Source organism: Lycium ferocissimum, chromosome 10 (assembly GCF_029784015.1).
Source record: "Lycium ferocissimum isolate CSIRO_LF1 chromosome 10, AGI_CSIRO_Lferr_CH_V1, whole genome shotgun sequence".
Taxonomy (NCBI): Eukaryota; Viridiplantae; Streptophyta; class Magnoliopsida; order Solanales; family Solanaceae; genus Lycium; species Lycium ferocissimum.
The window spans coordinates 18,742,616-18,754,946 of NC_081351.1; positions in this window are offsets into that span (position 1 = coordinate 18,742,616).

A 12,331-nucleotide genomic window follows, 5' to 3' on the forward strand; every position below is an offset into this window, starting at 1 on the left:
TCCGGCCTGGCCCGGAAAAAGGGACGACCGAGAAAAATCCCCCGGTGGCGGACCCCCCCTGGGTTCATGTTCGCTCGGGCCGAGGCCCCCCCCGAATACGGATTGGGTCGACGGGGATCCCCCGGTAACCCCCGTAGCCCACTTTTTTCTTTTTCTCCCAATTTTCCGGGGGGCCAATCAAAGACCACTATTATCCTAAATTTCCACGGCTGGGGCGCCAAACCTCGTACCCCAACAGTAATAAGTTAAATTTGTAAATGAGGTATAGGATATGTGGACACTTTAATCTATTTTTGATTAATGAAGAATGCATATGTGGATTCACTTATAAATGACTCAAATATATGTAAATCAGTATGCTAATGATTTGGACAAATGTGTTAGTATTATGGATTTGAGCTAGAATATTTATGTATATTTCTGTGCAATATCGAATAATATGGTTCAGCGAACTTAATGCTATAAACCGGACCAAAATCAGAGAGAATGAGAGAGAGAGAGAGAGAGAGAGAGAGAGAGAGAGCTTTAATATATATTCTAATACAATGTTTTGAACTGGAAAAATTGCCTTAAAAGTAGTATGCCCCTATTTATAGTTTTTTTCTCTACGGGTCTTTCATACATCATAAAACCTTTTAGAATAAATGGCCTAATATGGATAAGGTTGGGTCGTACGGTCCGACATGTCGTACCCGCACGTAAACAAAGTGATGGAATCCATCTCCACACGTGGCGATTGAATAACTGATTAACCGGACCAACGGCCACGATCATAATGGTCATGAGGAAACCGGACTAACGGCCACGATCAACTCGGCCATGTAGAAATCGGACCAACGGCCACGATCAACTCGGCCATGTAGAAACCGTCCCTAACGATAAGTAGTTTGCCCCTGGAGCAAATCGGACACTACAGCGTTTTCCTCCGACTTCTTCCGATCAAGCGCTACCGACGCAATTAACGCTCGCGTTTGCTTTTTCCTTTTTCTTTGTCCCCTGCCTCACCGGCTAAACATTAATCTGGTTTTTACCGTATACATATGGCACCCTTTAGTTCACTAATCGAAGAAAAATGATTTGTCCTCATAAATAAAGTTATTTGTTTGCAGCCGAATAGACAAGACGAACGAGCCAGAATAGAGGCATGTGGAGGACACTATCTTTTTACATGGACCACATGTTTGATCAATTCTTAACATGTCTAGGGCAATAAGTAACATGATTTTACCTTTTGAAAGATTCTACTTCAATTTAAGAAAATTGGCATTGGAACTGTGGCTTCATTTCGTTTTCTCGTTACACCATTGTAAACTTCTTAGGACAACGAGACGCCGAAACTACGAATGGCAAAAAAAAAAAAAAAAAAACACACACACAAAATAAAATGACAAAGAATCAATAGGAGTGTAACACCCCCGAGTTTTCTAGATTTATTATATGCATTACAATTGATTACATTTTTTTGATAAATATTCTTTTTACCATTCTTGAAATTTTTTTACCATTCTTGAAATTTGAATTTGACATTTACTTTGAAAACCCTTTTTTGTCTAAAGAAATTGTTAATCTAATACATGTATATTGGTTAACAATTTAGCTAGTCATTTTGGAGTCAAATATAATACCAAAAAAAAAAAACTTCTAGAGCTAATTATCTAATTTGAGTGACAAAGGGTTTATTCTCTATAGAGTTTAAAATAAGGAGGTGTCATGTGAAATTTCAAGAAAATAGTTCTTATATCCTAGCCATTTGATCCTTGAGATTTATTTCTAGCCTTAGATAAAATTTACCCCTTTTTCTAGAAGCTCCTACATTGGGATTCTACTCCTTCTTTACTAAAGCTCAAACACTAGTTCTTCACTTTTCTCATGAGAAATCAAATCATCTTTGTTGCATACTTCATATTTTCCATTTAAACAAAGAATCTAACATTTATTTTGAAAGATCCACAAAGTCATTGCTCTCACTTGTTGTAAGAATTAAAATCTCGTTTTTGTTACACAACAGTTAGTATTTTGATCATAACTTGTTATCTAGAAGTCGGAATTAGCTGATTAAAAAGGCTATGGAAAGATAAGAAAATTACCCACAACTTTCGTGTTTTACAAAAGAATATTTATTAGAAAAAATGTAATCACTTGTAATGTAAATAATAAATCCAGAAAACTCGGAGTGTTACAAGGAGACATTGCTTTCAAAGCAATAAACTATGTGTTTGTTAGTTGAAAAGTTGCAACAATAAGATAAAATAGTCATTCTTTATAAAGAAAAGGAGACATATACTGGCGAACCTTATTTATTTCTCTGTTCCTACAAAAAGAATTCAAATAAAAAGGTCTGCCTAAGCCAAATTTTCCTAAAAGAGTACGAAAAAGAAAAAAGAAGATTATGAAGCGGCGAAAGAGAACCAGTCATATACGACTAATTCATCAGAACTAATTTTATCTAAAAAAGAATAATAAAGGAAAAAAAATTACGAAGCAGCGAAAGAGAGCCGGATGTAGAGAAACCCAAAAAAATAAAACCCAGGACGAGAAATAAATAAGGGAAATGAAAAGAAGATTATGACTAAAACACAAAAATTATACTCCTTCCGTCTCCAATAAGATACACTTTTTCTTTTAACTCGTCGAATAAGAATGATATATTTCCTTATTTGGCAACAATTAACTATAAACTTTACCTTTTACGCTTAATGAAATTATCTATAACCACACAAATATTTTTGGCTTATTTTAGACCACTAAATTCAAAAGTCTCCCTTTATTTCTTAAATTCCGTGTCCAGTCAAACTATATCACATAAATTGGGATAGAGGTAATATACGACTAATTCATAAAAAATTATTTTACTCAAAAGAGAATAATAGAGGAAAAAAAGATTAAGAAGCAGAAAAAGAGAACCTGCAACATCAATTGAATTTCAAAATGATAAAGAATGTAGAGAAACCCAAAAGAAATTACAAATGTTTGAACAATTAGAGTCCGTTAAATTCATCTCAAGAATTTTTCAAATCCACAAATAAATAAGGGTCATTAGATTTCGCCTGTGGTTCAGAAAAACATCCAGAAAAAGAAACAACATAGGAGACAGAAGCGAGGATTTTACCTTGCGTGGTACCGATTCATCCGAGAAGACAATGACAATTAATGCCCTTGCCTGAAATGTTCAAACCAGATCTGCAAAAAGCAAACATGTGTGAAGATTTTTGTCACATTCCAACCTTGGGGGTGTGGCCGGCACCCGAAGGGCCGAGCGAACCAACTGTGATATCTGAACTCTGTAACATGAATCATAGGCCGACAAAACCGCTGAATAACAACTGTAAGAAGTATATCATGACAACCTGCAAGCAGAAAAGGCCCAAAAACACATATATGCATAACTAGGGCCGACAAGGGCACAACCAGGAAAGACAACTAGTCAGAAGGCCAACAAGGCCAAACACAACACCTGTACACTGCCTGATAGTCTGTAAGCCTCTAAGAGCACTAATATGCATCATCTAGTTGGGACAGGGCCCCGACGTACCCATAGTCATACTCATAATATATATATATATATATATATATATATATATATATATACACACACACACACACACACACACACACACATACATGCATGCATTCCTACTCAAAACTCTGACCAACAACTCCGGAGAAATGGAGTGCAACAACCAACCGCTGAACATCTGGTACCCTACTGGGGTGGCACGCCAACCTGTCTATCTATACCTATGGGCATGATCACAACACACAAAAAGGCGTCAGTACGAAATATGTACTGAATATTTTGGGCGATAAGTGTAATCATAAGAAATATAAATAACAAGAGGGGAGATATAGATCAACCTCAACTATGAAACAGACCGTTGAGGGCAATCATAACCACAACGTGAGTATAACTGTATGCTCATAAAAATCACTCCTCGCGATGAAGGCTTATAACATATCATATCGTATAATAATATATATCCCTCTATGGGGTGAGCTCATCATCATATCATCATCTCTGCCCAACTGATCAGTGGCGATGCACAGCTACGTGCCTACCCGGCCGCCTACAACGCCGCAGAAAGAAAAATATCCATCTAGGTGCACATCTACGTGCCTACCCGGCCGACTATAGCGCGGCTCGGTAATGAAAATAAATACATATATATAAGTGCAATGCAAGACCGGCCTCAGAAGAGATAACATAGAAAGAGTCGAAGTGACCTATCGTCGTTGTCCCCCCGACTATCGTTATAGTCGCTACGTTCATCATTCTTTAATCAATAAGCCCAAAGAAATAAAAGTACAGGGAAACATCTTGTTATGAATTATACACAAAGCCGAAGTTAGCCAAACTCTTATGAAAAATGATTGACACAACTTTTATCAGAAAAAGTGTACCAACGGGAGTTTCGTCACCTTTGAGCAATAGACAAGAAGATAAGGATTAACTCAATTAAAGGAAGTACACTCAACTCAACTTTGACGTGAAGAGTACCGTAACGAATATCATTCTTCATTCGATAAATAAGAGGGATACGAAATGCGGAAGGTACTTCAATACAAGCTATTCATGAGAAAAGGGTAAGCTTAGCCATTTTGGAACATAATCGACACAAGTTGAACAGAAAGTCTGTTGATCGATAACCAAAAGGAGATATGGAACGTGGAACATACTTTGGTACAAGTCATAGATGAATTATGGGTCATCTCAATTATCATGGAATGCGATCGATCCAAGTTAACAGAACAACTTTTCAATGAAAGGTCATATGAAATCTAGTCATGCCACAAAGAGAATAGAAAGCCTACATACCTTGTGGATGGAGTTATATATGTTTCCGGAGTCCTTGAAAGCCTTACGAATGATTTCCTACATAATACGAACCATTCGGGATCAAAATCAAGTGCATAGCTCATAGAATTCTTCATTTAGACATTTAATCGAGCAACTTGCAAGCATAAGATAATAGTCTTATTTGTAGCTTAATTCTCCTGTACGACGCTACCATATCCTACTTTTCTGCTCCTCCTCGTCATTACGATACCATCCATATCACCACAGCTCCAAAAAACCCACCATAACCATATAAAACAGCCCAACAATCAAGCTATATGCATGAGAGTTAACAAGGACTTATTCTTATGGGATTTTCTCCAATTTTCTAGGTCTACACGGTTGTAAAGTTCAAGGAGATGCAAAAAAGGTTAAAACATACCTCAAGTGATGTAGAACACTTCACACTATAAATTACTTCAAGGCGAAGTTTTCATCCGAGAAGCAAAATAGTGAAGAAATCACGATTTCATAATCGCCATGTTGTTCTTCATGTTAAAGTTGATTGATTTGCACTTGGATTGGTTAGGATTCATAGGGGATTTATTTGGGGAGTATATTAGGGTTTCCTTGGTCTTTGAAGATGAAGAAATGGAGATAAAATCCTGAAAAAGGTGATATATATATACACACAAGGGCAAAAATTAAGCCACCAACTATGCTCGTTGTTCCCAAGGGCAGTTTGTATCCTTGGACAGAAATGAAAATATCTCTCTACTCCAACGTCGTATCGATGAACGGTAAAATGTGGTGGAAACTAGACTCATAGACCTTCAATTTGATATGTGGATCACCTCGTCACTCCAAGTACATTGAGAAAAAAGCTCCACGACATCTGACCCAAATTTCAGTGAAATTTACAAACTTAACTTGCGACGCCCTTTGTCGACTTTCGTATTACAACTCGTTTGACTTCCAAACTTAACAAGTGACCATTTTACAATTCATATCATTACTTTCTTAGCATGTGAAGCACTCCTAATCTCACCCAAGAGTACAAGTTAATTATCGTATTTCCAACTTTCCGACTTTTGACGAAACTCATCCTTGTTTGATTCATTCACCCTCCAAAACTTCTGCCACTTACTAATCTTATTTATAGACTCTTATAACCATTTATATTAATAAGATCAATCCCTTTTAACCTCAATATAATTTCTTTCGCACTAAAGTCGACTAACTCATAATGCGACTTTAACGTGTGAAAATCCGGGATGTAACAATTTTGCTATTTCTGACCGGAGCAAACATGAAGAAGGGAGATTCTATTGTATGGCTAGGGTTCAAAATGGTTGGGTGAAGTCGACAAAGTGATAAGTGTTGTGTGATTTTGGGTTTTTAAGTGGTTTGATGGGCCGGATCGTGGTGAATTGGGAGGTGCAAGGATTAGGCTGTGTGATATTTTTGTCCTAAAGTAAGTCGAGAGAGGGTGCGCCGAGAGTTAAAAAAAAAAAAAAGAGGCTAATTTTGTATTTAAGTGCTACTGTGTATTTTGACTTTAATTTTTAACTTGCAAGGTTAACTTCTTTGATTTTGTGTAAACACCTAGGGTGTGTTTGGTATGGATATTTAAAAAAAAAATCTAACTTTTCATCTTTGGTTTGTCAAATTTTTGTGGAAAGCATTTTCTCTAGGAAAGCAAGTTTTTGAAAAATAAGAAAAATGACTTTTCTAGTGAAAGTAAGACAGACATGTTCCAATATTCCAACAGACATGTTCCAATATTCCACATTGAATGTCTCCTTGTTAAAATTGAGACCAAAACGAGAATTTAGAGAGGCAAGAATAATGGGAGAATTTTTTTTACGTCTTTTATTCATCATAATGACCTCTTTATATACAAGTAATGTTCTTCTTACCCTAGTCTAATAAGGTAACTATATTCAAATAGAACTATAAACCCTATACTACCATAGTTATAAATTCACTATAAATATACCAAACCTATTACAATTAGACTAGAATAGGGTTCCCATCGCGTAGCGATTCACCGACTTTACCCGGACTCAGAGATTATATCCAAGGCATATTTCCATTGACAGAGAAATAACCCAGTTGGTCCATGTGCAACTTGAACTCCCCAGAAATACTTCAGAGGGCCCAAATCCTTCATGTGAAAACATGCACAGAGGTAGTCTTTGAATCGTTCAATGGCACTACGGTCGTTACCGGAGATAATCAAGTCATCCGCATAGACTAAGACGTTAAGTTGCATACCTCCTCGATGCATCGTGAGAGAGAATAATCTGAGTATGACTGTTTGAACCCATATTTCATCAAAGCACTTGACAATTTCACAAACCAAAGACCGTGGAGCTTGTTTCAAACCATACAAAGATTTCCGAAGTCTACATACTTGGGTCGGACCAAGTACACGAAAATCCCGATGGTAATTTCATATAAACTTCCTCTGTAAGGTCACCGTGCAAGATGTCATTATGAACATCCATCTGATGCAACTCCCAATTAGGCGCAACCGCAACTGCCAGGAAGGTTCAAACGGTTACTACCTTAGCAACCGGAGTAAACGTTTCAATGTAGTCAATTCCTTCCTCCTTTTTATTCCCGAAAATAACCAATCGAGCTTTATATCGCTCGATTATGCCGTCAGAGTTGTACTTGATCTTGCACACCCCTCAATATCCGAGCGCTTTGTTATCCGGTGGCAATGTTTCTAACGCCCACGTGCCATTGTCATCCAATGTGCGGATCTCTTGTTGCATGGCTTTTCTCCAATGTTCTTTTTTTATGGCCTCCAAGAAGGTTTTTGGCTCAGTTCCTGTGGTGATTGCTGCAAGAAAGCGTTGGTGTTGCGAGGAAACAATATCACAAGATATATAGTGAGCTAACAGATCAGGCGTACTAGAGGGTTGCTAAGGATCGGGCGGACGCGTTGATGGGCTTTCTTTCCGTAATGTTTTAGTGAAGTATTCGCACAACCCAATCAATTCATGCTTCTCATGTTTACCCCGACCCAATTTTTCTTCCGTTGGCATTTCGTCAACCCGGACATTTTTCGTTTGTACTTTCTCTTTATTTTCTCTATCTGGATCGGCATCAATCCGATCCAACTCTGGCTGTTTCGTGGGTTCGTTATCCAGTGTCAGTACTTCTTCCATCTGTGTTTCGTTCTTATCCAGTGTCAGTACTTTTTCCATCTGTGTTTCGTTCGTTCCTACATTATCAGTTTGGTCTTCTTCAAAGTCAGGTTAGTTTCTTTCTTTCTCCATTTCGTCTGAGTTCACTTCTACATTGTCGACTAAGTTACCTGATCCTACAGCAAAAGGGAACTTATTAGTCTCGTAGAAGTCCATAAATCTTGAGACTAAGCATTCATCATTCTCTAAGTCATATAATCTCCAACCCTTTTGTCCGTAGGGGTATCCCAAGAAGACACACCTACGACTCCGACGCTCAAACTTGTCCATCGTTCTTCCCTTTGTGTATGCATAGCATAGTGACCCCAACAATCTTAAGTGGTCATAATGGGGTGCTTCCCCGTACAAAACTTCATAAGAGGTTTTCCCATTCAAAACTGAAGATAGTGTTCTATTGGTCAAATACCCCGCAGATTGAAAGATGATCCTGAATTCTTAATGCCCACATTAAGAATGTGATTGTGTTTTCCTTCGACTCTTCCATTCTACTGTGGTGTTCTTGTGCAAGATGTTTGGAAAAGAATTTCATGTCTGAAGAAGTAAGTCTTCATACATATGAACTCAGTTCTGTTATCACTTCTAACAATCTTCACCTTCTTACCAAATTGTCTATCTAACAAGGCGAAGAAATTTTTCAAGGTTTGAGACACTTTTTTCTTATTGATTAAAAAAAAATTCACATGGCTCGCAAACGATCATCCACAATAGTAAAAAATACGGATAACCACAAGAGGACGGGGTTCTATATGGTCCTCATAAATCACAATGAATCATATCAAAAATATCCGAAGCTATATTATTGCTTAAAGGAAAAACAATTCTTGTTTGTTTTGCCCTTTGACATACATCACATTCTTTATCTAATCTATTACTATTCTCTTTTAGGCCCAATGCCGTAAGAGACTTCGTTACTTGTATTGAAGGATGACCTAACCGTTTGTGCCAAAGATCGAACCAATCGACTGCCTCCGCCTTCATAGATCGTATCTGCAAAGACATTTCGAAAATAGTAAAGTCCACCTCGACGCTCACCTATTCCAGGAAACTTCCTGGTGGTGGGGTCCTGCATGGCACACATAAGTTTGTTAAATTTACATCACAGTCTAAATGATCAACAAGTTGTGACATAGAAATTAAATTGCATGTTATATTTGAAATGTAAAGGCCATCCTTCAACCAAATCCTATTATTTAGCCTGGTTGTTCCTTCTCTCGTGGCCACTTCCATCCGAAAGCCCTACCGTACACTCAGGAATGTCCCGATGATCGCTCAGTTCCTCCGGATTACCTATCACATAGTTGGTAGCTCTGGAGTCAATAATTCAGGATGAGTTTTCGGTCTTACCGTCCATCGTTCCATTTGGGTTTATTCCTTGGAAATTTAACACGTGAATCACAGTCTTTCGGATCTCTTCGCTTAAATTGTGAGGTCCCGTTCCGCCTGTGTTCACCGATCCTATCTCCGCCTGATCTCCTTCCTTGGAAACCACGGCGTTAGCCTGGTAGTTGCCTCTTCCATGACCGGATCCTGATCCAGCCCTCTACTGTTGTTGTTGTCCTCTTCCTATTCCTCTGGTTTTTTCATCTCCTCTTTTATTTCCTGGCCACCAATCCGGATAACCAATGAGTCAAAACATCAATCCACAATGTATCCGGATCTCTTGCAATGTGTGCAGAATGCACGTAGGTTTTTCCTTCACCTTGGTCACAGTGAGGGTTTCTTTCTTGCACTGCAAAAACCATGGTTTCACTCCGGTCCTCCATTTTTCATGTAATTAATCTCTCACACGCTCTTCTTGCACCAACTTCAAATATACTTTGTTTAATTATGGCAACGGTTCCTGAGCCAATATGTTCGACCTCACCGTTCCATACATTGCTTCATCCAATCCCATGAGGAAAAGATGCACCTTTTTTTCTTCTCTTTTGGCTTCTAGGGCTATCCCTAGATTACACGACCACTTTCCGCACTTATAAGTTGGAATCTGTTCGTAATTCGTCAATTCCTTCCATAGCTTAATTAGTGATTTTTCCATAGTAATCCACTATGTTGCTTCTCTTAACGCTTGCATTCTGCAAGTTTTGCCTTTGGTTGTTGCATCCGAGGGCCGTTGATAACTGCTCAGATGCTCATCCATTATTCTTCTGCTTCCTCTTTATGTGAAATCGTTAAGCGAAGCGTTAGTTCTATGGTGTTGTGAATCCAGGAAACCAACAATGAGTTTATAGTCCACCAATCTTCCAAGTCTGGCGACTCTTCATCCACCTTTTTTATTGTACCATCAACGAAGCCGAATTTCTTCCTTGCTCTTAGGGTTGTCCTCGTGGATCTAGCTCATTCTTCATAATTTTCACCTTTCAATTGGACTTGTGTCACCACAATTCCAGGGTTATCATTCGACGTAATGTCATAGGTTGAAATTGTCTTTTTTTGGGTTTTGTTTTCTTCACCGACAATTCATTTGCCTTTATCGTCGGTTTCTCCTTCACTTGCCATTGTTTTAGGATTTTTGTGTTCTAACGTGTCTCTGATACCATGTTACAATTGAGACAGGGAAGAGAATTTAGAGAGACAAGAATTCTCTCTGCCTTGCATTCATCATAATAACCTCCTATATACAAGTAAGGTTTTCCTTACCCTAGTCTAACAAGGTACCCCTATTTCAATAGAGCTGAAAATCCTATATTACCTTAATTACAAATTCATTATAAATAGACCAAACCTATTTGTCACGACCCAACCCTGTAGGCCGCGACTAGTGCCCGAGCTCAACACTCGTATACACACCTGTTAGCTATAATCAGCCCATAACTAGCATGATAAGGAACTTATATAAAAGGGCAAGACGTCGTCTCAAAACGGTCACATATATATACATATCACAACAACTTTGTCTCTACGGAGTTACAACTCCTAACGAATAACATCGTACATAAGCGAGGTTATCATAACATGTGGGAACGCCCCAACTATATACATGCAAGCCGACAAGGCCGCCACTACATCTGATATCCCAAAACATATATATACGCAAGCCGACAAGGCCACACTACGAATGGGAACGTCCCAAAACATAAGTCATATATACACAACTAAACAAAGAACTATATACAACCCACACACATGTCTACAGACCTCTAAGAGTAACAACAGTATCATATGACGGGACAGGGCCCCGCCGTACCCCTGGACAACACATAAATACAACAAAAAGATCTGTACCAAAATCTAGGCTTCGGAACAAGGAAGCACTCCAAGATAGCTGAATAGATAACCTAAGCTGGCGGATCACCAAAACGAGCGTCTGTACCTGCGGGCATGAAACGCGCCCCCCCCCCCCCCCCCCGAAGAAAGGGGTCGCACGAGATATGTGCGAGTATATAAAGCATGTAATACAAATAACGTGATTATAACCGAAATAAGAAGTGCAAAATGAGTACAATAACCGGGATACCAAAATGCTTGCTTTTGAAACACAAATCATGCATGTCAATATCATATATCATATCCGGCCCATTATAGGACTCGGTGAACATAGTCGCTACCCCGTCTTTGGCGCCATAACACAACATACTCCAGAACACAAAGATAACTCCGTATCACAGCGTAGCACCATAACACAAAGATAACACCATAACACAGTATAGCACCATAACACATATATACCGTACCCGCCCTACAGTGAGGGACTCGGTGAAAAGATGTAATAACGGTATGCACGAGCAGAGTAGTGAGTAACCATATGCATATAAATCATCATTTGAGACTCAATAGATAAGTAAACTAATCAACGCTCGAGTATTAAAACGATAGTCATGTTAAGTCCTTTCTAAATGTCGCTACGAACTATATTAAGGAAAGTCTCAGGGATCATAGGCATGTATCAATTAATACGAGACAGCTTATGAAAGTTAAGGACATTATTCATTATAGAATCCTTCAAGGATAGGAACTTTTATGCATCATTTACTATCCAGTCCAATCATATAAAAGACTCGAGGACAATAGCTCGACTATCCTGAGAGTTCTAACATCAAGAAGTGAATAAGTATCATAAATCATGTTCGGAACTTATGAATAGAGTTACCCCAAAGCTCATACCGTATCTTACTTACATCTAGGACATGCCAAAAGAAAGAAGGGATAGGTTTTACATACCTTTAGCGTTTACTCGCAACACAACACGTATACGCTGCCCAATAGTGTCTCAGCCTATATTAAGACGTCAAGAACTACGGTTAAGCTACGGGGAGATTCAAAACGTATTCTAATATTAGTAACTCCTTTCTAGATAATTAGACGACGTTTTCCTTATTTTCACCAATTACATAACAACCAC